Here is a 26,528-nt window from a genome sequence, read left to right as displayed (position 1 = left end):
TAAACATCACAATTGGGTATTTTTCCCGATTAAATCCGTCATTGTATACCCAAAATGTCATTTGCTGAAGACCAGTCTGATGCTGAGAAAAGTCCATTTACAAGACGCAACGTCACTTTTTAAAATTACAAAAGTCGCCTGTAAACTTTTACAAATCACTTCAAACGACTTTTCTAAACCAACTTTAGGTATTAATAAACGTTAATGATGTATCAAATTGATCACAGGGCGATCTGTATTCGATAGCAGCAAGTCTGGAAATCATCGTCCATTTTTTCAGTTTCACAACATACTGTGGTGCGCCTCAAGAAAGGAGGGGTCTATTCGTGTTGTAACCAAGGATAAATTCATATGGAAATGACAGCAATGGCGACATCGTGTGGAAGCTGAAGCCGTTTACAGGGGATCCTCATTTATTTTAGGTCGCCTTTAACAACACATTGAATGGCGGACGAATATTTTTGTTTTTGTTTTTGGTAAACAGTTTTACCAGGGATTTTTACTCCTAAACACGTTCTGTTATAGCCACAGACCCGATTTAACCAGTTTTAGAAACTTCCGAGTGTTTTCTATCCACACATACTTCATATATACATCATATGCATATACTATATTCCTGGCATGAGTAGCAGGACTTTGAAATGTTGCGCGATTTTTAACAAAAAGCTGCAAAAATTTGCATCATCCATAACAGGTTTTAATGTCCACACAGGTATGTTGTCTGAGAGAGTTTAATGTCCACAAAGGTATGTTGTCTGAGAGTGTTCCATGTCCACAAAGGTATGTTGTCTGAGAGTGTTCCATGTCCACAAAGGTATGTTGTCTGAGAGTGTTCCATGTCCACAAAGGTATGTCTTCTGAGGGTGTTCCATGTCCACAAAGGTTTGTCTTCTGAGAGTGTTCCATGTCCACAAAGGTATGTTGTCTGAGAGTGTTCCATGTCCACAAAGGTATGTCTTCTGAGGGTGTTCCATGTCCACAAAGGTTTGTCTTCTGAGAGTGTTCCATGTCCACAAAGGTATGTTGTCTCCATGTCCACAAAGGTATGTCTTCTAAGAGTGTTCCATGTCCACAAAGGCCCATCCTTTCAAAGAAAACAAAATATCACCAACATCTATAGGGTTCATTATAAACAGCCCAAAAGTGTGTGTTACAAACTCTTATAGCCCGCATTCTCCAAAGTAGGCCATCACAGACCGAAAGCTTAGCAAATGAAAACTGTAGAATTGCATCTGATCAAAGTGACTGTGTAGAAACTCTTTTTTCATTAGCACCTCCCCATAGTGACAACCTCTGAATCCACACGTTTCATTATGACTGATACGTCTCCTCCCTCCTCCAACTTAACCATTCTCCCCTGTTGTGATAGCCATCTTGGTAGCTAGGTCATATTCAATGACCATAGTGTCAAGTCTTCGTCACAGGGGGTTATAAAGGATGTGACCTCTGTGTGAAACGAGGGTACAGAGCTTTCCACAGCATGGGGTAACGTCTAACTAAAGTACCATCAATCAGATAACAACAATCAATATTCTAATTAAAACTTCAAGAAGGTAATTCAACCATTTAAGACTACAGAAGAATATTCAATAAAACATTACAGCGCCTTTGGAACCGGGATCAACAAATATAAAACATCAACAGCTTGGAGCTTTATCCGACTGTGTATCACAGTTCCAAATCCAAAGCGTACTGTATCAAACAATCAACTGCAGTGAAAAAATGACATGGAGCTCACCTTCTGGTCGTGGCTGTAGGCTAGAGCCCAGTCCTCCTGTGTTGGATGGAACAGAAGGATTCGGATGTAGAAGCTGAGGCGGTTTTTCTGGTAGCTCGCTCCTTCATCCGAGCTGATGAGCACACTGCTCTCAAACTCATGGTCTGTCAGCACCATTATCTGGAAGAGAGAGAGAGGGGGGTGGGATTGAGAGAGAGAAGAGGGGTGAGGGTGAGGTGAGAGAGGGAGGAGATGGAGAGGAATCGAGAAAAATAGAGAGGGAAGTTATGAGTAGAGATTGAGGGGAAGATTGAGAGAGAAAGAAGGAGAGAAAGAGAGATAGTGATACAGAGGAGTAAGAAAGAAAGAGAGGGAAGGGGTCACCATGTCAGCACTCCAGGTCTAGTGCTTGGCATTCATCAAGTTGCTGCTAGCACTACACCTTCACTTTGTATTGGACTTCATTTTACAACTGTGCCTCTATCGCCATGGTTTTTTGGCCTCCTCCAGTGAGCTCACAGGTCTGCAATTTGGTGCAAGTGCCACAACTCTGCGTTTACCATGCGTGACTACATGTCTAGGCAATTTGCAATTTGTTTTGAACAATATCTACATCTGTGATGAGAAAAAAACTAATACTTGTGCAATAAAGAATAATGTCTTTGTGGAATGCTCTATGTTACCACAGTGGCGGGAATTCTAATTCCATGCTAGGAATTATACAGTCTCTACTTTCATTTCATCATGAATTCAGTGAAAATGTAAATGTTTTGTTGCATATTTGTTAGAAATTAGCCACTTGAGAAAGTATGCAAATATACATATTAATTACAATTATGCAAAATAGAGTAGATTTTCATACTTTAAAACCAAAGATACTGTGAAAGTAACCAATGTTAATACAACTTAATTAAGATGAAGCACTTGGTTTGGAAGCCTGTATGATATATAATATTAAATACTACATTGTATCTATATCTTGGTATAATATAATGTATTTGTGGGGGAAGTAAAACAGACATTTTCATTACAGTTCATTACTGTCAAAACACAGAAATATCCCTAAAAATGCATTTCCACTATATAGAACCAGGGCCTTTTTTTCTCAAAGTAATCCATAGACATGTTATTTAATAAGACATACATACCTCAGATAGGCTTTCTCTCTGTGATGTAATGCAATAAGACATTAACATGACACCTGGCTTTAATAATAAACTACTAATCCCAGACAGAAGAAGGAGAAGGGAAAAGCGTGACTTGGATAGTGTCACAGCACAAACAACTGTTTTCTTTCCCTGCATCAGATTTGAATTGGAAAAACAGCAGTACATTTGTCTCTGACAAAAATACCACCCCCTTTCAACAGCTTTAACTAGGAATCCTCCCCACTCCTCTTTCTCCAGATTTAACTAGGAATCCACTCTTGTGGTGATTTAGATTAATTGTTTTTCATTAAAGTCAATAAATTGACTGCGGATTCTGTGCCAGTTTCTCTCTTTTTTGAAATGTTCCTTCGATTTTTTTTGTTATTCGCCTGACCTTCCAATTTTGCCATTCATTGCCCTCATTGAGGGACGAGGGACCTCGAAGGGCCCTCTCTATTTCTCCCAGTGTCTCAGGGCCTTGTCACATGTAATTTATAGTTTCTAACATCAGGTCTAATCATTTTCCATAATATTGTATTAAGTGACAGCGTTTATTATGAGTGGAAATTGCATTTCACCTTGCATTTTTGATTCTTCTGTCTGACCCCTTCTCTCTCTCGCCACTTAAGAGGGGAAAGCACAAATGCTACAAGTCATTGAAGGGTCTGCGTGGATCAGTGTTTCTTCACCACTGAACAATGAGACACTGAATGTTTCTCAGGTCTCTAATAATAATTTAGGCGAGTCCTTTTCAACCAGGCTCCCTTTATATTTACTGTAAAACATTTCATATTAAGACATATCTCTATTGAGGGCTAGTTGTATAGCTGTGTGTATAGCTGTACTCTGTATATCCCCTATATCACTGTTGCATTTACTGGAAGGCATAATATACACTTTAAATGTTGACAATAAAAGGAATTGGATAAGTCTAGAAATGTATTAATTAACTGCCAAAGATGATTCATCTTTAACCACCCTGATTTAATTTCCTGCATGGTAAATATTATTTGCCATGTGACATATTCTAGAATAAACATAATTTATAAAAAAACATAAAATACAGTGGGGAGAACAAGTATTTGATACACTGCCGATTTTGCAGGTTTTCCTACTTACAAAGCATGTAGAGGTCTGTAATTTTATCATAGGTACACTTCAACTGTGAGAGACGGAATCTAAAACAAAAATCCAGAAAATCACATTGTATGATTTTTAAGTAATTAATTTGCATTTTATTGCATAACATAAGTATTTGATCACCTACCAACTAGTAAGAATTCCAGCTCTCACAGGCCTGTTAGTTTTTATTTAAGAAGCCCTCCTGCTCTCCACTCATTACCTGTATTAACTGCACCTGTTTGAACTCGTTACCTGTATAAAAGACACCTGTCCACACACTCAATCAAACAGACTCCAACCTCTCCACAAGGGCCAAGACCAAAGAGGTGTGTAAGGACATCAGGGATAAAATTGTAAACCTGCACAAGGCTGGGATGGGCTACAGGACAATAGGCAAGCAGCTTGGTGAGAAGGCAACAACAGTTGGCGCAATTATTAGAAAATGGAAGAAGTACAAGATGACGGTCAATCACCCTCGGTCTGGGGCTCCATGCAAGATCTCACCTCGTGGGGCATCAATGATCATGAGGAAGGTGAGGGATCAGCCCAGAACTACATGGCAGGATCTGGTCAATGACCTGAAGAGAGCTGGGACCACAGTCTCAAAGAAAACCATTAGTAACACACTACGCCGTCATGGATTAAAATCCTCTAGCGCACGCAAGCTCCCCCTGCTCAAGCCAGGGCATGTCCAGGCCCGTCTGAAGTTTGCCAATGACCATCTGGATGATCCAGAGGAGGAATGGGAGAAGGTCATGTGGTCTGATGAGACAAAAATATAGCTTTTTGATCTATACTCCACTCGCCGTGTTTGGAGGAAGAAGAAGGATGAGTACAACCCCAAGAATACCATCCCAACCGTGAAGTATGGAGGTGGAAACATCATTCTTTGGGGATGATTTTCTGCAAAGGGGACAGGACAACTGCATCATATTGAGGGGAGGATGGATGGGGCCATGTATCGTGAGATCTTGGCCAACAACTTCCCTCAGTAAGAGCATTGAAGATGGGTCGTGGCTGGTTCGTCCAGCATGACAACGACCCGAAACACACAGCCAGGGCAACTAAGGAGTGGCTCCGTAAGAAGCATCTCAAGGTCCTGGAGTGGCCAAGCCAGTTTCCACACCTGAACCCAATGGAACATCTTTGGAGGGAGCTGAAAGTCCGTATTGCCCAGTGACAGCCCCGAAACCTGAAGGATCTGGAGAAGGTCTGTATGGAGGAGTGGGCCAAAATCCCTGCTGCAGTGTGTGCAAACCTGGTCAAGAACTACAGGAAACGCATGATCTCTGTAATTGCAAACAAAGGTTTCTGTACCAAATATTAAGTTCTGCTTTTCTGATGTATCAAATACTTAAGTCATGCAATAAAATGCTAATTAATTACTTAAAAATCATACAATGTGATTTTCTGGATTTTTGTCTCTCACAGTTGAAGTGATAAAAATGATAAAAATTACAGACCTCTACATGCTTTGTAAGTAGGGAAAACTGCAAAATCGGCAGTGTCTCAAATACTTGTTCTCCCCATTGTGTGTGTATATATATATATATATATATTTAAACATAATTTATCTTACAACATGTAGAAAAATGTATTGGACAAATACCATAATGTCACGACTTCTACCGAAGGTGGGTCCTCTCCCTGTTCGGGCGGCGCTCTGCGGTCGTCGTCGCCGGCCTACTAACTGCCACCGATCCCTTTTGCTTTTCTTTTGGTTATGTCTGTTTTGTGTATCACCTGGTTTCACTTTGGTTAATTAGGGGGGGTATTTAATTCGACATTTCCTTTCTGGTTTTGTGCAGGATTATTTTTGTTGAACTGTCAGTGAGGTTGGGGTGCGTTTTATTTTGCTCTTGTTCTACGGGGGGGTTTTCCCTGGACTGTGTCTGAGTGGCGATTGTTCCAGTGTATTTTCTATAGCCCTGAGTCCTGTTGGTTTTCCTTTTGAGCTTGTTAAAATAAAACGCCCTTTCTTTGGAACTCGGTTCTCCTGCGCCTGACTCCACACCCACATCTCCTTGGGGAGATCTGACACATAACTGGACAAAAACTTCTTATAACCCATCTCTCAGTAGATGTCATTAATTTCCTTTCAGAGATTGTTTATGTACATCCATATGGACATGGGCATGTCGATCTGTTCCTGAATCAATTTTAACAGGCACTAAGTTCCACGAGGGGAGCTTACGTAACAGCTCACATCATCATCAAAAACTTTCACATTATCAAAAATATAATTGGCAGGTAAATAAGATTTCGCTCCACATCCACTTTGCAATTGATCACCAATGTGTCTCCCGGGAACAAAGAGGAGTGATGTCTGCTTATGATCAGCTAGTCGGTGGGAGTCCAGCGGCCGAGCTAATTGTCATGCGAAGAGTGCGATAGTTATTGTCTGAGGGGCTGCAGCCTGCTGTTGGATGGAGCTCGAGCCATCTGATGACTGCAAACAAAGAGAGGAGCAAAGGAGATGATGCCTCACAGCAGATTAATCATGTCCAACATAGATCTATCTTTCTGGTGAATTGGGATAACAACATGTCTAGCTACAACCATACAACCATAGAAATAGAATTCATTCAATTCTGTCTTTTCATTTTATGTCTATTAATTCTATTTATACGTCTAGAATGCTACTCTTCATTATTAGCAGCGGTTGTGAGTCAAACCGTACAGAAGACCTCGGACTAAGGCTGAACATGCACAAGGACAATTCATGATGGGTGTCTTCTTTAAAAGCGTGAAGATAAATGTCAGCATCATCATTCAAATATATAACCTGCTATTAGAAAGGTCAAGCCTCTGGATTTGTTCCTTTAGACAACTTGAGAATATAGTCAGTGACGTTAACAGAATCTTGTTGTGTGGAAATCAATTGTCATACTATATTCATGTATTGCCATGGTGATTTAAGGGTCATTACTGCCTCATCTCAACAGAGATAGAGATAACTGTCTACCTGATATTCCCACGATAGACACACAGACCAAGCTTTGCCACTGGAATGCAATGATGAAAAAACAAGTTCCAGCTTATCCAAGAGAGAGTTGGGCACATCGATAATTAGATCAGAGATAAGGTTAGGAGGAATGTGGGTCGGTTGAAGTCAGAGGTGAATGGCGGTTGTTTACAAAGCGTGGTTCTAACGAGGGCATCCGGACATCCTAGGGTCTCACGACTAGCTTTTACCACAATGTAATTCCCGAACTGCGGTGAACCAAACTGCAACATACTCAGTCTATCGCCATGATAGAGAAATGACAAGGCCCTATTAGCAGATCTGCTGTCTGTCCTGTGTGTCTTTGACTTGGTCAGCACAGTATCTGGGAAATGATCTGGATACTCCACATTCAAGTAGACTATAGGGACTATCATCAAGTCCGGCCAGCTAGTGTGAAAATATTCACAGGGTCAGAGAAGATGCACCTTCTATTTTATTAGTTTTGCTTCAGCATTTATCTACACACCAACAATATGTTTTCTATTTCTAACAGGTCTTTCTGGTCTCTGTGTTGTGTCATGGAAAATTTTCCGAGGCTATAACTACAGTATGAATAAGTGTTGCTTGTAACACTCTTGAATTTACTTTCCTAAGTGCAGGCAAGATGCCAGCACAAGGAAATGTAAGCTAAATAAGGTCATTCAACTTTGGGCTTCTCACAAATTTAAATGCTTGATGGAAAACATTTATTCAAACCCTAAAACATATTTTTTAACAGTCTGTCTGCCGTCTAACCTTCACTTCGAGCTAACATTTGATTTGATCAGAAAGAACAAATAGCGGCAGCAGAGAATGGACAACGAACAATTCAGTTCTAGTTAACTCAACCAAATGTAATTAAGTTCTTCTAAGTCTTAATCATTTTTGTGTTATTGAAAATCACTCTTTTGAAGTTTGTCTTACCTTTCTCTTGTTGGATGGACAGACATACAGGTAACTCAGCACAGTCTTAGATCCCACTTTGTCATTCATCCTCTCATAGGTGGAGCCACAGTCTGTTGATCTGTTAATTTAAAAAAATATGTTTAGACAGAAATACAGACAGACAGGCAGTTCAATGTATAAACAGACAGATATACAGACTTATTTACCGACACCTGCTTTCAACCACAACCACATCTTAAGATAGATTTATGTCCAAATTCAATGATCTTGACTTTGAACCATGTCATATGAAATAGCCCTGTTATTGTACACCTTACAGTACTTGGCTTTCTCACCCTTATAACTAGGGTGCTCAATGGCTTTGATCCTATAACATGTCAACTAAATATTTACGACCATGTTGCACAGGGCAAAAAACATTCTGTGTTATAACCCCTGCACCAGCAGAATGAAAGAGGTCAACCAATCATTGATAGGTGCTAACGTAAACAAACCATTCACAGACATCTGGGGGCCTAACACCTTTAATAACGGATAGGTTCTCCCGATAACTACTTTAAAATGAAATAATATTTAAATATGGATGTGCCAACAGATTATTATTTTATAGCTCTTCTGGTTTTTTTTCTCCTGGTGGCGTAGTCGGCAGAGAGTAGTGCAGCTCTGCCAGTAATAGAGATTCAGGTGAAATTACAATAAGATCTTTTTTCATTCCAGCTCTTTCCTGAGTGCCAGGGAGAGACGGTCACGATGATTGCAAAGTAGAATAACGAGAAAGACAGACCTTGCATGAGGGTATGCTGACAGCTTCTACAGGATATTAAAAGAGAGTTGGGGAATTGAACAAGGCGATGACTGATTGGAGAGGGAAATATAATGTGGAACGGGCCTCTGAGCACTAGGGAGCCCCCAAGGGCTGCGTTATATTGTCTGAGTCTCCTCATGCGGCAGGCAGAGACATTACAGCGAAGACACAGAATGCTGCCTGACTGAATTGCTTGTCAAGTATAAATTGAAGAGATAGCAAGCTCCTGTGTGGTATTGTATGTAGGCTATACATCCATTTTACTTTTCACCACTTAGTTCTATCCTCAAGTACTAAGGCTCTGGTATGAGAGTGTCACAGACAGACTGTACAATCAGTCAGAAATGCAATCAAACCTCCAAACCATAACACATATGCCTCCTGATTATTGAGGCGCCTTTTTTGTTTTTCCAAAACCTAGAATCACTACATATCCATGAGTGTCTGCGGGGACGGAAGCTGTAGTCATAATATGCATGCAATTGCAGTGTTTAAACCTGGCTACACCGCCATACAATAGGCACTTCTCCTCTTTCCTCATTTTTTATTCAGTAATTTCATCCTCATCAGCCCCTGTCCACGGAGACGGTTGTTTATCTGGTGTTTATGTCTAGGTTCTGGTCTGGAGTATAACTTTGTTGAGGGAGAGTGAGACAGAGAGAGCCAGAGGCATTGTTGCCAGTGAACGGAGATTCTGAGAAAAAGGCTAAATGCCAATTACCTTGATAATTTAAATTCGAAGCTAAATGTAGCTTAAGTTCCTTCAGCAATTCAGTAAATAGGTAATACTAGCCCTTTTAGTTGGAGTAGCAATTTATAAAATATCACAATGCTTCCCAAGCATCTGAAACTAATGGGGTTTTGACTTGCTGATGGAAGATAGCAGCAGTCTGAAATATTCCTTGACTATCAGAGAGGGGGTTAGGTACAGCAGTAGTTACATTGTCTGCTGTTGATGTGTCTGCCTGCATTGAGGAAGAAACCCTGAGGTAGTGTGGATATTAGTGATGAAATGCTTTCACCACAGTAAAGAAGTTAGATCTTGTAGGTATATCAGACTGCTTGATGGCGTTTAATCAAGCATTAATCAACCATAAAAAATACTTTAGAAAAAAATCAAACTTCACCTTTAGTTAAACTCTCATTTACTATGAGCTTCACTCCAGAAACAAGCAATGCAAAGCATTTGCTTCCGACTACAATACACCTACAGTGAAATAGATAAATATCTAAGTACTAAGTAATATTGTTGTGTTATAGTATACATTGAGGGATAATATACAGTGACTATTAAAACCTACCCTAACCCGAAACAGTTGATAGATGGCAGCATTCGTGTAAAACTGAAAGCGCAAACCACCACATTTTACCATCGCAAGGTGACTGGGAATATGCCCAAATACAAACAGTGCATTTATTCCCTCCGTTAGGCAATCAAACGGGTAAAATGTCAGTATAGAGACAAAGTTGAGTCGCAATTCAATGGCTCAGACACGAGCTGTATGTGGCAGATTCTACAGACAATCACAGACTACAAAGGGAAATCAATCCATTGCGTGGACAGCGACGTCTTGCTTCCAGACATGATAAACACTTTCTTCGCCCGCTTTGAGAATAACACAGTGCCCCCGACGTGGCCCGCTACCAAGGACTGTGAGCTCTCCTCTGTGGCCGACGTGAGTAAGACATTTAAGCGTGTTAACCCTCTCAAGGCTGCAAGCCCAGACAACATCCCTAGCCGCGTTCTCATAGCATGCGTAGAACAGCTGGCTGGAGTGTTGATGGACATATTCAATCACTTCCTATCCCAGTCTGCTGTCCCCACATGCTTCAAGATGGCCACCATTGTTCCTGTACCCAAGAAAGTAACTGAACTAAATGACTATCGCCCCATAGCACACACTCCTGTCATCATGAAGTGCTTTGAGAGACTAGTCAAGAATCAATAGATCCACAGATCTACAGATAATGCAATCGTCATCGCACTGCACACTGCCCTATCCCATCTGGACAAGAGGAATACCTATGTAAGAATGCTGTTCATTGACTACGGCTCAGCATTTAACACCATATTACCCTCCAAGCTCATCATTAAGATCAAGGCCCTGGGTCTGAACCCCGCCCTGTGTAAATGGGTCCTGGACTTCCTGATGGGCCGCACCCAGGTGGTGAAGGTAGGAAACAACTCCTCCACTTCGCTGATTCTCAACACGCCCCACAAGGGTGCATGCTCAGCCCTCTCCTTTACTCCCTGTTCACCCATCACTGACAAACTGAAATGGTCCATCCACACAGACAGTGTGATGAAGGTGCAACAGCGCCTCTTCAAATTCAGGAGGCCAAAGAAATTTGGCATGGCACCTAAAACCCTCACAAACTTTTACAGATACACAATTGAGAGCATTCTGTCAGGTGTTATCACTGCATGGTACAGCAACTGCACCGCCCGCAACCACAGGGCTCTCCAGAGGGTGGTGCGGTCTGCCCAACGCATCACCGGGGTCAAACTACCTGACCTCCAGGACACCTACAACACCCGATGTCACAGGAATGTCAAAAAGATCATCAAAGACAAACAATCACCTGAGCCACTGCCTGTTCACCCCTGCTATCATCCAGAAGGTGAGGTCAGTACAGGTGCATCAAAGCTGGGACCGAGAGACTGAAAAACAGCTACCATTTCAAGGACATCAGACTGTTAAATAGCAATCACTAGCACATTAGAGGCTGCTGCCCTATATACTGTACATAGACTTGAAATCATTACTGGCCACTAATTATTGAACCCAAGTCACTTTAATAATGTTTACATATTTTGCATTACCCATCTCATATGTATATACTGTATTCTATTCTATTGCACTGTATCTTAGTCTATGCCACACTGACATTGCTCGTACAAATATTTATATATTCTTAATTCCATTCCTTTACTTACATGTGTGTATTGAGTGTGTTGTTGTGAAATTGTTAGTTATTACTTATTTCTGCACTGTTGGAGCTAGAAACACAAGCATTTCACTACAATCGCAATAAAATCTGATAAACACGTGTATGTGACCAATACATTTGATTTGGATTTTAAAAGGAAAGACAGAGTGAGGCTAAATCTTGTTTCAAGATTCCTGTAGAGATGTTTAATGAACACTAAAACCATTTACCTCGTACTGCAGATTGCCGAATATGTAAAATGTATATGTAACAGTCCTGGGAAATATCAGAATCCCTGATGTTTTCTCGGAATTCAAACCCCCCCAGTGTTTTAACCAGGTTCCATCTGCTCTGACATAAAGTGGTGGGCTTTTTTGTAACTAAATCCATTTCAGAGAGGTGTGAAAGAGAGGGAGAAAACAATGTGTATGTTTCTCCATGAACATCAACTGAATAGTAAAAAACAAAATATGTGACCACAAATCACATTAGACATTGTTGTCAGGCTTTTCCAGATGGCTGCATGTAAAGCAGAACAATTAAGTGGTTGGTGTGCAGAGGCACTGTGTGGAGACCAGGCTCTGGGGAGAGAGGAAAAAGCTCAGTACTTCAAAGCGAGAGTGGGACCAAACTCCCAAACCAAATCACCTCAGTCTGCGGTAACACACAAAAACAAGGGATATAGACTGGGGTGTTCAGGAGCACAACCGACTCAGAGGTCCTCATGTATTATTCCAGCAGGGAAACTAACGGTTGGTGATCTATCCTGCATCGCTAGCTCACAGACTGAGGTCTCTTTCGGTCTCTTGCAGCTGACTTGGCTGGCCACTGACCAAACCAAAGAGATAGTAACTGCGTGATTGAATAACAAAGACACCAAACAGACTAGCCAGGAAGAATATCTGGAAAAACCTTGTCAACAGGGTTTGTTAGTGTCAGAAGTGGGATTAACAAAAAAAAAAAACTTTACCTGACATTGCAACTGTGAGAGAGAGATGAGAAAAAAAACAGAACAATTCTTAGCTGAAAAGCCTGAGGCAAGATCAAGCCTTCAGGGTCTAAACATGATCTTTCCTCTGACTGATATGCTTAAACATTTTTCTGAACATAGACGAAGCCCCGGCATCCAGTCTTAAAGGGGTCGGAACACAAAGTCTGAATCCACAGTGAAACGTTTCTACAGCTATTGTTTGAGATACTACAGGTTATTTTTGTTCCTAGCCAGACTGCAGGGGAATGACAGATGTAATATGGGTCCAAACACCAGATCCTAGACCCGATGAACCAACTGTCTGGATGGATGCTGAGACCTCTGGACGACACAGGAAAATGAGAGATGAGAACTTAGCGACTGAGATTTGGTTGGCAGAGACAAACCGCAATGGGCATGAATTGGGCAATGCCTTACCATCATTGCTCTGATAGATAGTGCTGGATAGCAGAGAGACTGGACATAGAACTTAATAAGAGAGATGAAGAGAGGTAAGGTGAAAAGGTCATGCAATAACAGACTAAAAAAGCAAAAAGTGAATAGTTGAGGGGAAAGAGAAAGCGAAAGAAAAGGAGGAGAAAATGAAGAGGGGGAAAAAGAATGAAGAGAATGCATCAGTAGAGAAAGGTGTTGAGAGCAAAGGCAGCAAATAAAGCTTTTAATAATCTCTGCTGCCATCAGCATACCTTATCTCAGGAAGGGGATCAGCATTGTACAAGCTGTCAGAGTGTTTATCTGTTGGAACATATACACAACGCAGAGGCATTGACACACACACACTTCTCACCCCTAAGGTACACTAGCTGTAGAATAATCTCTCCTCTAATAACAGAATCCATTGAAGCATAATTGAAAATAATTTTTGGAGAATTGACACATTTAGGGTACATAAAGATATTTGCAGGTGTTTGCCGGAAGAGCACAGTGGATCGTTGGTGAGAGACATGTAGGAGGGTGGAAACTCAAGCGTGAATGAATGATGGCGTGAATGAATAAAAACATTCACATTTACTGACTGGGTCCAATCGGTGAGAGGAGATTTGTTTTTTCTTCTTTATCTCAACACTTGGAGTGACCTTGAGAAATGCCAAACAGGCAACAGAGACAGGAAGAGGAAATATGAAACAGTCCACATGTGAAATAGAACAACAACAGCAGGAACAGGGAAATGTGTTTGATGCACAAACAGATTCACTATAACACCTAGGCTCTCTGGCTTTTTGATAATAAACTAGAAATCAATAAATATTCCCACTGTGTGAAATTAAGATGTTAGATAAAAAACAGGTACTGTATAGCTAGGCCAATTGTGCAACGCCCCACGGGCCTCCCGGTCGCAGCCGGTTACGACAGAGCTTGGGCACGAACCCAGGGACTCTGATGGCACAGCTGGCGCTGCAGTACAGCGCCCTTAACCACTGCGCCACCCGGGAGGCCTCGAATATATATTTTAAACACAACATGAGGATTGATTATAAAAAACGTTTGACATGTTTCTGTGGACATTATGGATATTATTTGGAATATATGTCTGTGTTGTCGTGACCGCTCTTTCCTGTGGATTTCTGAACATAACGCGACAAACAAACGTCGGTATTTGGGTATAAAAATAATCTTTATGGAACAAAAGGAACATTTGTTGTGTAACTGGGAGTCTCGTGAGTGAAAACATCCGAAGATCATCAAAGGTAAACGATTAATTTGATTGCTTTTCTGATTTTCGTGACCAAGCTTCCTGATGCTAAGTGTACATGATGTTATGTATGCTATAGATAAACTTACACAAACGCTTGGATTGCTTTCACTGTAAAGCATAATTTCAAAATCTGAGATGACAGGTGGATTAACAAAAGGCTAAGCTGTGTTTTGCAATATTGCACTTGTGATTTCATGAATATTAATATTTTTTTGTAATATTATTTGACTGCTATGCTATTCAGCGGTTGCTGACGAAAATGATCCCGCTAACGGTATTGGTAACACCAAGAAGTTTTAACTGACTTGCCTAGTTAAATAAAGGTAAAATATATATATTTTTTAAAGTGTGTGTGTGTGTGTGTGTGTGTGTAACTCAGTCAACTCAATTAAACGCTTATGAGAGATTAAGGTGGAAGATTCTGGAGTGGTGCTTGAGACAGCGTTTTCACACCACCATCGACAACCTTTCTCATGGAAGAATGATGTTTGTATCCCTCCAATACAGTTACAGACACTTGTAAAATATTTTTCAAGGCGCATATAAGTGGTTATGGCAACCCGTGGTGGCCCAACGCTTTATTTTGGTTTTTCCTTTATTTTTTGCAGTTATCTATGCTTCTTTACATTTTCATCAGGATTGATTTAGAATGTTTCTGTGACCATTTAAAGGTTATCTTCACTGCCCCCAGTCCTGCTGCTTTTTGTTTGTGGATGGAAGAGTTCAAGGTTCCATTTCTCTTCACTATAAGCCTTGGGGGGTGATGTGAAAAAGGTGTGTTGCTTCACACATCATCTGTTCTAACCAGTCCCTTGGCATTTTCGGTAAGTCAATAAACCACCTCCCTTTAGTTGGATGCTGCTGAAGTATCTCTACGCCTCTCTAAAGATTGCCACTCTTTCAAAACATTCCAGAAATCACACAAACAAATTTAGTTAAATAGAGTATGTGAGGGAAATAAATGGTTTGTCCCTTTCTCTGTGTGCACTGTTGTGACTTTACTTTCATTAATCTGGTGACTGTTATTTATTTAAAAAAAACATTAAATTAAATCATGTAAAAACTCATTAGGAATTTGGGGCAACACAAGAGCAGATGTTTAAATAGTTACTATCTCCCGAATTAAACTCTGAAGGTCTTTACCTATCACATCCATAAAACAGTCAAAGTATTAATCATAACCTCTTATCATATCATCATTCTGAACAGCCGTAGGCTCCTTGGATCTGCTAAAACCCCAGCCTTGCTTATGATTCAGTACTACACAAATTGGTTTAATTCTTTATTTACTATCTAACCGAATAATAACACATGATAACATACACACTTAATACATTAAGAAAAGTTCCCCAGTGGATTGACACAACATATGGCGGTTTGTTACAGAACGACATGGAGAGGGAGAGATAAAAAGACACACTTATCGTTGATACATTTTAGAAACTACTCTCACAGTAATCATATACTTTGCACACGAACCGCCGCATGTTTGGAGTAAGAAATCATGAATGTATTCATGTGTGAATGCCTTTGTTTGCCATGGATCTCTGTCGGAACCAGCCCTCCTTAGGAAGGGTGATGGGCCTTTCAGCGGCACGCTTTTATGACTCTGATTGTCCGAAAGGAGTCTCTCCTTTCCCGTCTTCTACTGTTGTTCATTCTGGAAGATGCTCCTTGGAAGATAGGCTAACCAGCCATGTTGACGGTTCCCTTTGGGTGATGAGAGGAGCATACTATGTTGATTCGAGAAGAGTAGTACAGTGGTCCCACTTAAATTCACTTTTGTAGATACTAGATACCATCTTTCCTGGACTGGGAGATGAGTTTATTTTAAGTTCAAAACCATTTCAAATGCGTAGCTACCGCTTCAAGTTTTTTGTTTGTTCTAATGTTAATTTCTTTACCAATCCTTTTATGCACTCTGGCCAAAGGGGATGGTTCTGTCAGGCTGACACACTATCTGACCTCACTCGGGTGTGGCTACTTACTTTGCACAGTTTATAGGAGATAGATTCTCGTATGGATCCTACAATCACATTCCTAACAAAACTATCTTCATGATTTTTCATATTTCATACACAGTGTTAAAAATGGAGACTTCATACATGTAGTGTATATAGTTTTCAAGTTACAGTATTTCCATTATAACCTTTTTAATGACATCACAAAATACCACCCATATGACATTAGTTCTCTATAGCTCACCACTGACTATTCCCCACCTTGTGTTAAGAACATTTTTCTATTATTTGCTTTAGAACGTGTTAGAGTTTTGGCGGGAAACATCTGTGTAGACAAAGCATATTTCTCTGTGAAATTTTGGAGAGGGAGACCGTAGATCTCCTCTCCTTTCATTTATGACAGGGTGTGAGCTGTCAAACCGACGCAGTTCCCTCCTCCCCTCTTCTGTGGGTGAGAGAAGGTCTGGTTACTGTCATCCATTGCCAAGCTGATCTGACCCATTCGGATCCTCACAGGACAGTCATGACAGCACTTTAGCATTTACAATGATTATACGAAATCTTGCCTGGCTTTTCAAAGCCATGCCGTAATGAACAAGGGGGCACAAACAAACTCTTGATTTATATCTAGCCATAACTCTGGTTGACTGATGGGCATCAAACTCTGTATGCAGAATTCAAAACTTAATAATTCCACCCTCACTGTCGAGTATAAACAACATTGTGGAATGAATGGCACACATGCAATTGTTTAACTGCAACCAGGGTTGTTTTTCAGGCTGGGATCTGGGGTTAAATACAATGGCTAAAAGGCAATGGGGAAATATAAGCTGTCTGAACTCATGCTTTCTAAAAGGAGTGTTTGATATTGTACTATCAAACATATTGACGGCCTTACATCCTGCTGCGTTGCCCTTAAAGGGTATGTGTTTTGTTGTTTCCAGCAACTCTCCAAAGAGATGTAGAAAAAAAGTAGAACTCTCAGAGAGCGTGAAAGTGAGAGGAAGCAATATTCCACCTCTTACATCCTTGATCTATTTCCTCCTTCTCCCTCTCTATAAGTAGTTTCAGAGCCAATCATGTGGAAATTATAACTCAGGTATCATGAGGAGGTGGGATGAGTTGATCTGAAGGAGGAAGTAAAGAAAAAAAGAAGGAAAAATGATTTTTTTAAACTTCCCAAAACTTCAGGAAGGGGGAAGAAGCAACATTCTGACTAATCTATTTCATTGAAATGGATAATGTTGTTTTCCAGGTCAGGTTCACAGGGATCAGATAAGTCCGGCTGGCATTGTTCTCTCGACACATCCCTGCTACCTTCTTTCAGTCCCCTGAGAATGTTCTCAGAACTCTGTCACAGCTTTGGCAAAAGTCCATCCACAATCTCAATGGATTTAAGTCCTTGGCGTCCATTGCGGTGTGGTTTCACACCCTTCCTGTGGTAGGGACAATTGGTAGGCAAATAAAAAACAACACACCCACCTAGGCCCACATCACCCACTAGCAACCACAGACAACCAATCAGGATCCCTCACAACGGTTGTCAGAAAGTGACATTTCTTGTAGTATTTATGTAATTTATGTCAGAATACCAGTGGTGCACTCAAGACTTCTAAGGCCACACACAGCATGACTTGTAGGCCTGGTAGACTAAAAGCTGAGGCAACATGTACAGTGCAGTCTGCATGCACTGGTCAGTGTACAATTACAATTAGTACACACTGGCCTGTACATCCTTGGATGAATGATAAAGACTGTATTTCAAATTTGGATTCATGACCAGTCCAGTGGTTTATACAAAAATAAAAAATAAACTAGTATCACATCAACGAGGTAGAAGGTCATACAAGTCGAACGGCAACTTCTGTGCCACACGAATTCATGCTCAGAAGTAAAATTATTTTGCCTGCATAACTGACACGTGGTGGCGAGAGCTGCGGCTTCAAATGGGAGCTGCTCATCTGTCGCAATTGTGTTGAAACCCCGTAATATAAGCCTGCTGGCAGTTAGAGCTGGTGACAAAATCCAACCATTTACTGTTATGACAGAACGTAAATTAGTGTGTGCTTCAGGATATGAGGGGGAAACCCAAGAGTATGTCATTAATTTGAAAAGGTTTGAATTTAAATATTGTGAGAAAGGAGCTACTACATGAATGACCTCTTCTATAATAGAATGAGTGATTAATGTAACAGACCCCAGGAAATGGGAGGGGAGAAGGATGTGCCCATTGAAATGACTACAAACACAATATAGTTTTTCATAAACGGAAGATGTAGATGAATCAAGGGATTCCTTCAAATCGTTACAATGCCACGGACTAAAACCTATCTGTTGACCCAAAGGACTATGTTGGCAAATTCTGTGTTTTCAGCTGAGTCCTGGATTACATCTGTTTATGAATAATCAAGATTGAGCTGCTCTGATATGGAATGTACTGTATGCGCTTTGCCGATAACACAATATGATATGCATAGATATTCTACAAAATACGAGAATCGTTCTGAAAACTTTTTTGTAGCCCTTTTTGTAGACTTCCTACTTGAGGAAGTATTGGATACCTGGGGTTTTGAGGTAATGTCAAAGTCCAATAGTAAAAGGTCAGAGACATCAGGTAGGTCCCCTTCTCTCCGCGACACAGGCGTTATTATATATAGGCACTGATGTAATTTGAAACAATGTCACTCCTCACCCCTACCTGACCCCATGATGGCCCATTGGGAGTGGGGGATGGGAGGCAGGAGGGTGTAAATGGAAAGGCAAAGATGGAAGGGATGGCCCAATTCAGTCTTTCTCTTTCTGTTTTTCTATTTATTTTCTTTCTCTCTATGTCTTGTCTATGTCTCTCTCATCTCTCTCTCCCTCCCTCTGCTGCTGCGTAACTGCAGGGAAGTCATCTCCACTCCAACTCACTAGACGTTACCATCAGAAGACCTGTGTGTCTAGCCAGCCAAAGACTTTCCCCAGAGTACAGTGCATTCTGAAAGTATTCGGACGCCTTCACTTTTTCCACATTTTGTTCCATTACAACCTTATTCTAAATTGAATTTACCACAAGTGGACTCCAATCAAGTTGTAGAAAACTCTCAAGGATGATCAATGGAAAAGGGATGCAACTGATTAACATTTTGAGTCTCATAGCAAAGGGTCTGAATACTCGTGTAAAAAAATATATATATTCATGTTTTCACTTTGTCATTATGGGGTATTGTGTGTAGATTGATGAGAAAAAAATGATAATCATCCATTTTAGAATAATGCTGAAACTTAACAAAACAAAGTCAAGGGACCTAAATACTTTCCCAATACACTGTATACCTTTCACAATGGCACTGATGTCTTCTGAGTTCCACGAACAGTGCCTTGAAAAAGTATTCATCCCCTTTGCTTTTTTCCCATTTGTTGCACTACAACCTGCAATTTAAATATATATTTTTGGAGATTTCATGGAATGGACATGCATAAAATAGTCTTAAATTGGTGAGTGAGAAATGAAAAAAATAACTTGTTTCAAACAAATTAAAACAAAAAAACAAAAAAAAGGAAAAGTGGTGCGTGCATATATATTCACCCCCTTTGCTATGAAGCCCTTAAATAAGATCTGGTGCAACCAATTACCTTCAGAAGTGACATAATTAGTTTAAAACCTCTTAAGGATGCTGCGAATTTTCGCAGCTTTTCGCAACTTTTTTTTTACAAATCGTGCAACATTTCAACGTCCTGCTACTCATGCCAGGAATATAGTATATGCATATAATAAGTATGTGTGTATAGAAACACTCTGAAGTTTCTTAAACTGGTTAAATCATGTATGTGGCTATAACAGAACGTGTTCAGGAGTAAAAATCCCAGGGAAAACTGTTCACCAAAAACACAAAAAAAATATTAATCCGCCAGTCTTTGAATTGTCTAAGGCGATAAAAAATAGACGAGGTTCCGTTTACAACACCTACAGCTTCCACACGATGTCACCAATACTGGCATTTCTTTGCACGTTTATCCTTGGTGGGATGACGTATAGGCACTTCCTGTCTTGGGGTGCACCCAGGAAATTATGAAAGTGAAAAAAATGGACGATGATTTCAAGACTTGCTGCTATCGAATACAGATCGCCCCGTGATCAATTTTATCGATTATTAACGTTTATTAATACCTAAAGTTGGTTTACAAAAGTAGTTTGAAGTGATTTGTAAAAGTTTATGGGCAACTTTGTTAATTTTAAAAAGTGTCGTGTAAAGGTGATTTTTCCTTGGATCAGACGGCCTTCATAAATGGACATTTTGGGCATACTTTGAGGGATTTAATCGGGAAAAAGACCCAATTGTGATGTTTATGGGACATATAGGAGTGCCAACAAAGAAGCTCGTCAAAGGTAATGAATGTTTTATATTTTATTTCTGCGTTTTGTGTTGCGCCGGCTACCGCAAAATCTTTTGTTTAGGTCTCGTTCAGGTATTTTGGGGGGTGCATGCTACCAGATAATAGCTTCTCATGCTTTCGCCGAAAAGCATTTTACAAATCTGACATGTTGGCTAGATTCACAACGAGTGTAGCTTTAATTGAGTACCTTGCATGTGTGTTTTAATGAATGTTTGAGTTTTATCGAGTACTACGAGTGGCGCTCTGAAAGTTCCTGTGCAGGAACCAAAAATTCGCATCATCCGTAACAGGTTTTAAAGTCCACCTGTGTGCAATCTAAGTGTCAAATTATTTTAAGCTGTACACACCACAGAGCTGGGCTTTATGGAAGAGTTGCCAGAAAAAAGCCATTGCTTAAAGAAAAAATAAGCAAACACATTTGGTGATTGCCAAAAGGCGTGTGGGAGACTCCACAAAAATATGGAAGAAGGTACTCTGGTCAGACGAGACTAAAATGTAGCTTTTTGGCCATCAAGGAAATGCTATGTCTGGTGCAAACCCAACACCTCCCATCACCCCAGAAATTCCATCCCTACAGTGAAGCATGGTGGTGGCAGCATCATGCCGTGGGAATGTTTTTCATCGGGAGGGACTGGAAAACTGGTCAGAATTGAAGGAATGATGGGTGGCACTAAATAAAGGGACATTATTGAGGGAAACCTGCTTCAGTCTTCGAGAGATTTGAGACTGGGACGGAGGTTCACCTTCCAGCAGGACAATGACCCTAAGCATACTGCTAAAGCAACACTCTAGTGTTTTAAGGGGAAACATTTAAATGTCCTGGAATGACCTTGCCAAAGTCCAGACCTCAATCCAATTGAGAATATGTGGTATGACTTAAAGAATGCTGTACACCAGCAGAAGCCATCCAACTTGAAGGAGCTGGAGCAGTTTTGCCTTGAAGAATGGGCAAAAATCCCAGTGGCTAGAAGCTTATAGAGACATACCCCAAGAGACTTAGGTGGCTCTACAAAGTATTGACTTTAGGGGGGGGTGAAAAGTTATACATGTTTTCTGTTTTTTTATATTTTGTTTGTATCACAATAAAACATATTTTGTATCTTCAAAGTGGTAGGCATGTTGTGTAAATCAAATGATACACACCCCCCCCCCCCCCCCCAACAAAATAGGAAAAATGCCCATTGGGGGTGAAAACTTTTGTAAGCCACTGTAGCTACCTTTTTCTTAGTGGACATAGTAGCCTATCTGATAGCTGCCTATCCAGTAATTTTTAAAGGTTTTCTTTCTCAAACAATTTAGGGACTGAATGGACACACAACAATTCACAGCAGGAGAGCTTCACAATGTGTTGAACTATGATACATTTCAGTTGGGAAAATATTCATAGAACACTGTGACATGAGCAGATTACTACTACTCCTGGACGATATGGTTGGTCCTGTTGAGTTGGATTGGAGTCAGGGATATGATGTGTGAAGTCGGATACATACAGACAGGCTCATCTCTAAGAGGTTTCAGCATCTGACATCCAGGCATCTGTAGGCTGTAATTTTACATCACATTGCTCTGCTGCAGTAGCACAGCCGATGACATGACTTTTCTGAATTCCCTCCAGACTTCCGACTGAGCGATTAAGTGACAAGGTACATACTGTGAGTGTTTCTTTAGTAACTATATTATAAACACCCTGAGGAACAAGGATTTTCAGTATGGGAAATCATTTTTGGCCACCTACACAAAAGTTGAAAAGGGTACACCAAAGCAAATTCCCCATTGATCACATGCTAATGAAATTTCCCACTTGGGTGTTTAATACGCAAATCATCGCACAATGTATATCAAAAGCTTCTGTGTTTCTATACCTGTGCACCTATTTAATAAGACTAAATAATTAAGGAGCAATAAACTGCTCAACCGCCAAGGGAAGATACTTAGAAGACTTAGATGAAAAGAGGAGGCAGATCTGAATAACTTAAAAGAAAGTATTGTTGCAAGAATTCAATGATGAGGGTTGGGGTAGACGGTACAGTCTGGCTTCATTTCGCTCACATCCCTGAATCATCCCATTGAGATATGGGACCGGTCTATTGAATATTATTCACAGGAATTAATGATCTTCTTCCATAGTTTAAGGTCAGGGCCTTCATTAAAATTGACAGGCTGACTTTCAGATACTTGAAGGCATTGGCTGGTGTCTTGACCTTTATTGAAAAGTCAGCATCTGTCCTGCCATTTGGGTGACAGCATGGACGCCGTGGTATAAACAGACTCAAACGGTCTCTCCAGACCCGAAATCTTCTTAGCAGATCTATGATCTCAATTAACAATTAATATTATAGACAGAGAGGAACAGAGCAAAGTTTATGAGTACGATCAGTTGTTGATTCATGGGTATGAACTATCATGTTCTGGAAGTTTCTGACTAGTATTTAGATTGATCTCTCTCTAACTCTGTTTCTACACGTTTTCTCTCAACCTCCCTCTCTGTCTCTCAGTCCCAACAGGACTCATATGAACAAAGTCGAATATGACATTTTGTGCCCTTGTTTTGTACATTCGGAATCCCAGCACTGTGGCAAGCGTCACAGTGACGTATCAGAAACCCAGCCAAGCAGGGCTTGTCTCATACAACGGGTGGGTTACTGCTCTAGCTGCCTTCTCACGGTGGAGGGATATGACTGGGCTGAATGAATGCCAGGTCACATCTCAGAGACTTGGGGATGTCAACGTTCTCCTAACACCCTGGACTATTTACTCTTCTTAATGACTACACCTGACTTCAATTACTTTACATGCTGACAAAAACACCTGGCTTATTTATCCTTGTTCCTCATTTTGAAGAGCTTCACTGTCGGATTATGTATTTTGTTAGATGTTGAAATATATATTTTCTAAAACAATTCATTTTGGATTATTCTTGGAGACTGACTCGCAGAAGCAGATTGTTCTCTGCTCTGTAACTAATTAAACAGAGCTTCGCGATTGAACAATGTCTTAGGTTAGATACTGGATATCTATTTTGAAAGATTTTGTGTCACTTTGATTTTCCAGCAACTGACTCATACCTTGACATTCAACAGTACGGGACCATTAAAGAACATTGCTAATCTTCGCAGATATTCAAAGAGTAAACCAGCTCGCTTTCTCTAGCCTCAAGGAAAAACCCTACATACCAGTTGTCATTGTCAGACTTATTTTAGTTTGAATATCTGTCTGAAAACCTCCTCAAACATGAAGTGAGTGTCACGCCCTGACCTTAGAGAGCCTTTTTATCCAATATTTGGTTAGGTCAGGGTGTGACTAGGGTGGGAAATCTATGCTGTATTTTCTATGTTGGCCTGGTATGGTTCCCAATCAGAGGCAGCTGTGTATCATTGTCTCTGATTGGGGATCATACTTAGGCAGATATTTCCCACCTTAGTTTGTGGGATCTTGATTTTGTATAGTTGCTGTGTAGCCTGCAGAACTTTACATTCGTTATGTATTTTGTTGTTTTTCGGTGTTCATTTGAAATAAAGTAAGATGTTCGCCTACCAGGCTGCACCTTGGTCTCCTCATTCAAATCACTGAGTCCCTCTCTTCTCCCTTTCTCTCCTTCCCCCTCTCTCTTCCTTGTCGTCAGCCTGACACATGCAACAGGTTCCATAAACACACGCAGGAGCTGCATCACTATAATCTTACAAGAATCATTAAACTTTCATTGTATTGACACACCAAATTGCCTGAAAGGACCGCAAGCTCTTGCTGTGTCACCACTACAGTCACCGCTAGCAAAATGACAAGAAAAACGGCAACAAAAGTAATGAATGAAGACAACCTTTTCAGTACTAAAATATATTGATGGTGGTTATGGCTTATAGCTCTACTCTTCAAAGAGTAGAGACTAGTCTTCTTTCACCTGAGGAACCCTGCCCAATGCTCAGTAGTGCAATGCTGCTTTGTATCTAGCAGTCTTGTACAAAGCAGTGATGGAGAAAGAAAGAGAAAAGGGGTAGGGAGAGAGAAAGATGGAGGGGAGAGAGAGAGTAGAAAAGAAAAAGAGGGTGAAGAGAGACTGCACTATTGTTCCTATGATGATTCTGAATAGATGTCAGAGGAGGGAGGGAAATAAAGAGGGAGAGAGGAAGTGAGAGAGACAGAGAAGGAGATATGAAGAAAGGCTACTAGTCTTACCTCCACAAGGTGCTCTCTGTAACACTCTCCAGGTGAAAGTCCTTGAGTTTGGTCAGATTCAGGATCAACTGGAAACAAAAAACACATCACAGGTGTTATAAGTATGTAATAAGCCTTTAAATAACTCAAACCTATTAGATAATAAACAGAAACATTTAAGTATGCCACAGGTTATTCTCTTAGAAGACATGACCGACTGGGCAAACTTAATCTATATTCTCTTAGAACACCAACCTACGTATTCCATAAAAAACAATCAAAACCAGAATTAACACCAATAACAGGTGTTTGTCTATACATTGGCATGTTATTGTCCCTTTGGCTCTGTCTTTAACGCAACACTAGTCAAGGGGCACTTTGCCAACCTGTATGCCACTTTGAACCCTCTCTCTCGATCCCTTAGTGCTGCCAGTCTTGGCCCCTGACAAGCACAGTCCGTCTCTCTGTTCAGATAGCTTTGATCTGAGCGGTTTGTAGAGCGGGAAAGAGAGCGAGGAGGGAAGGGGGTCTTTGATAATCCACTGAACACAGTGACGGGTGAATCACAGACCAAGATGGCTGACCATATTCTAGAGACCCAGTGGTCAGACTTGATATCAAAACAGAAGACCAGAGAACTCAGTGGGTTTTTTTTCTATCACTGAATCCCAAATCAACCCTAGGCACTCCTGTAGGACATGTTAAACTTGTAGAGTATTTGACGTTTAAAAAGGCTTATGTAGTTTGTCCATTTCCACTTTGAAATTTCAAACTCGATTTCTATACCTTTCTATACCTTTATAATCCATATAATAATTCACATTCCTGTTGCTGCAGAAGTATTTTCCTGACCCAAATAAAGATCCTACCCATGTGCAGTTGAAGTTGGAAGTTTACATACACCATAGCCAAATACATTTAAACTCAGTTTTTCACAATTTCTGACATTTAATCCTAGTAAAGATTCCCTGTCTTAGGTCAGTTAGGATCACCTCTTTATTTTAATAATGTGAATTTTTTGTATGTATTTTTTTATTTCACCTTTTATTTATCCAGGTAAGATAGTTGAGAACAAGTTCTCATTTACAACTGCGACCTGGCCAAGATAAAGCAAAGCAGTGCGACAGAAACGACACAGAGTTATATGGAATAAACAAGCGTACAGTCAACAAAATAGACAAAAAAGAAAGTCTACATACAGTGTGTGCAAATGGCATGAGGTAGTATGGCAATAAATAGGCCATCGTAGCAAAGTAATTACAATTTAGCAGATTAACACTGGAGTGATAATAATATCTATGAGGTTGCCCATGTTTACGGATTTAGGGTTGTACCTGGTGGTTTCCTTGATGATTTGTGTGAGATTGAGGGCATCTAGCTTAGATTATAGGGATGCTGGGTTGTTAAGCATATCCCAGTTTAGGTCACCTAACAGAACGAACTCTGAAGATAGATGGGGGGCAATCAATTCACATATGGTGTTCCGTGCACAGCTGGGAGCTGAGGGGGGACTATAACAGGTGGTAACAGTGAGAGACTTATTACTGGAGAGATACATTTTTTTAAATTAGAAGCTCGAACTGTTTGGGCATAGACCTGGAAAGTATGACAGAACTTTGCAAGCTATCTCTGCAGTAGATTGCAACTCCTCCCCGATTGGCAGTTCCATCTTGACGGAAAATGTTGTAGTTGGGTATGGAAATCTCAGAATTTTGTGTGGCCTTCCTAAGCCA

At 40.6% G+C, this 26,528-nt stretch overlaps 1 long non-coding RNA gene and 1 pseudogene across 1 annotated transcript; both read right to left on the bottom strand.

Moving 5' to 3' along the window:
- The window catches only part of LOC110487300, a 330,040-nt pseudogene that overhangs the window by 95,522 nt on the left and 207,990 nt on the right, over positions 1 to 26,528 (bottom strand).
- On the bottom strand, positions 1,750 to 24,884 carry LOC110485787. Its single transcript, XR_005035467.1, has 3 exons — positions 24,817 to 24,884; positions 7,898 to 7,997; positions 1,750 to 1,897 (listed from the first exon to the last, which is right to left on the bottom strand). It is a non-coding gene; the product is annotated as an uncharacterized LOC110485787 (long non-coding RNA).

Source organism: Oncorhynchus mykiss, chromosome 13, assembly GCF_013265735.2.
Source record: "Oncorhynchus mykiss isolate Arlee chromosome 13, USDA_OmykA_1.1, whole genome shotgun sequence".
NCBI classification, from domain to species: Eukaryota; Metazoa; Chordata; class Actinopteri; order Salmoniformes; family Salmonidae; genus Oncorhynchus; species Oncorhynchus mykiss.
Note: the sequence above shows the minus strand (reverse complement) of the source record. Positions and strands in the feature narration are given on the sequence as shown.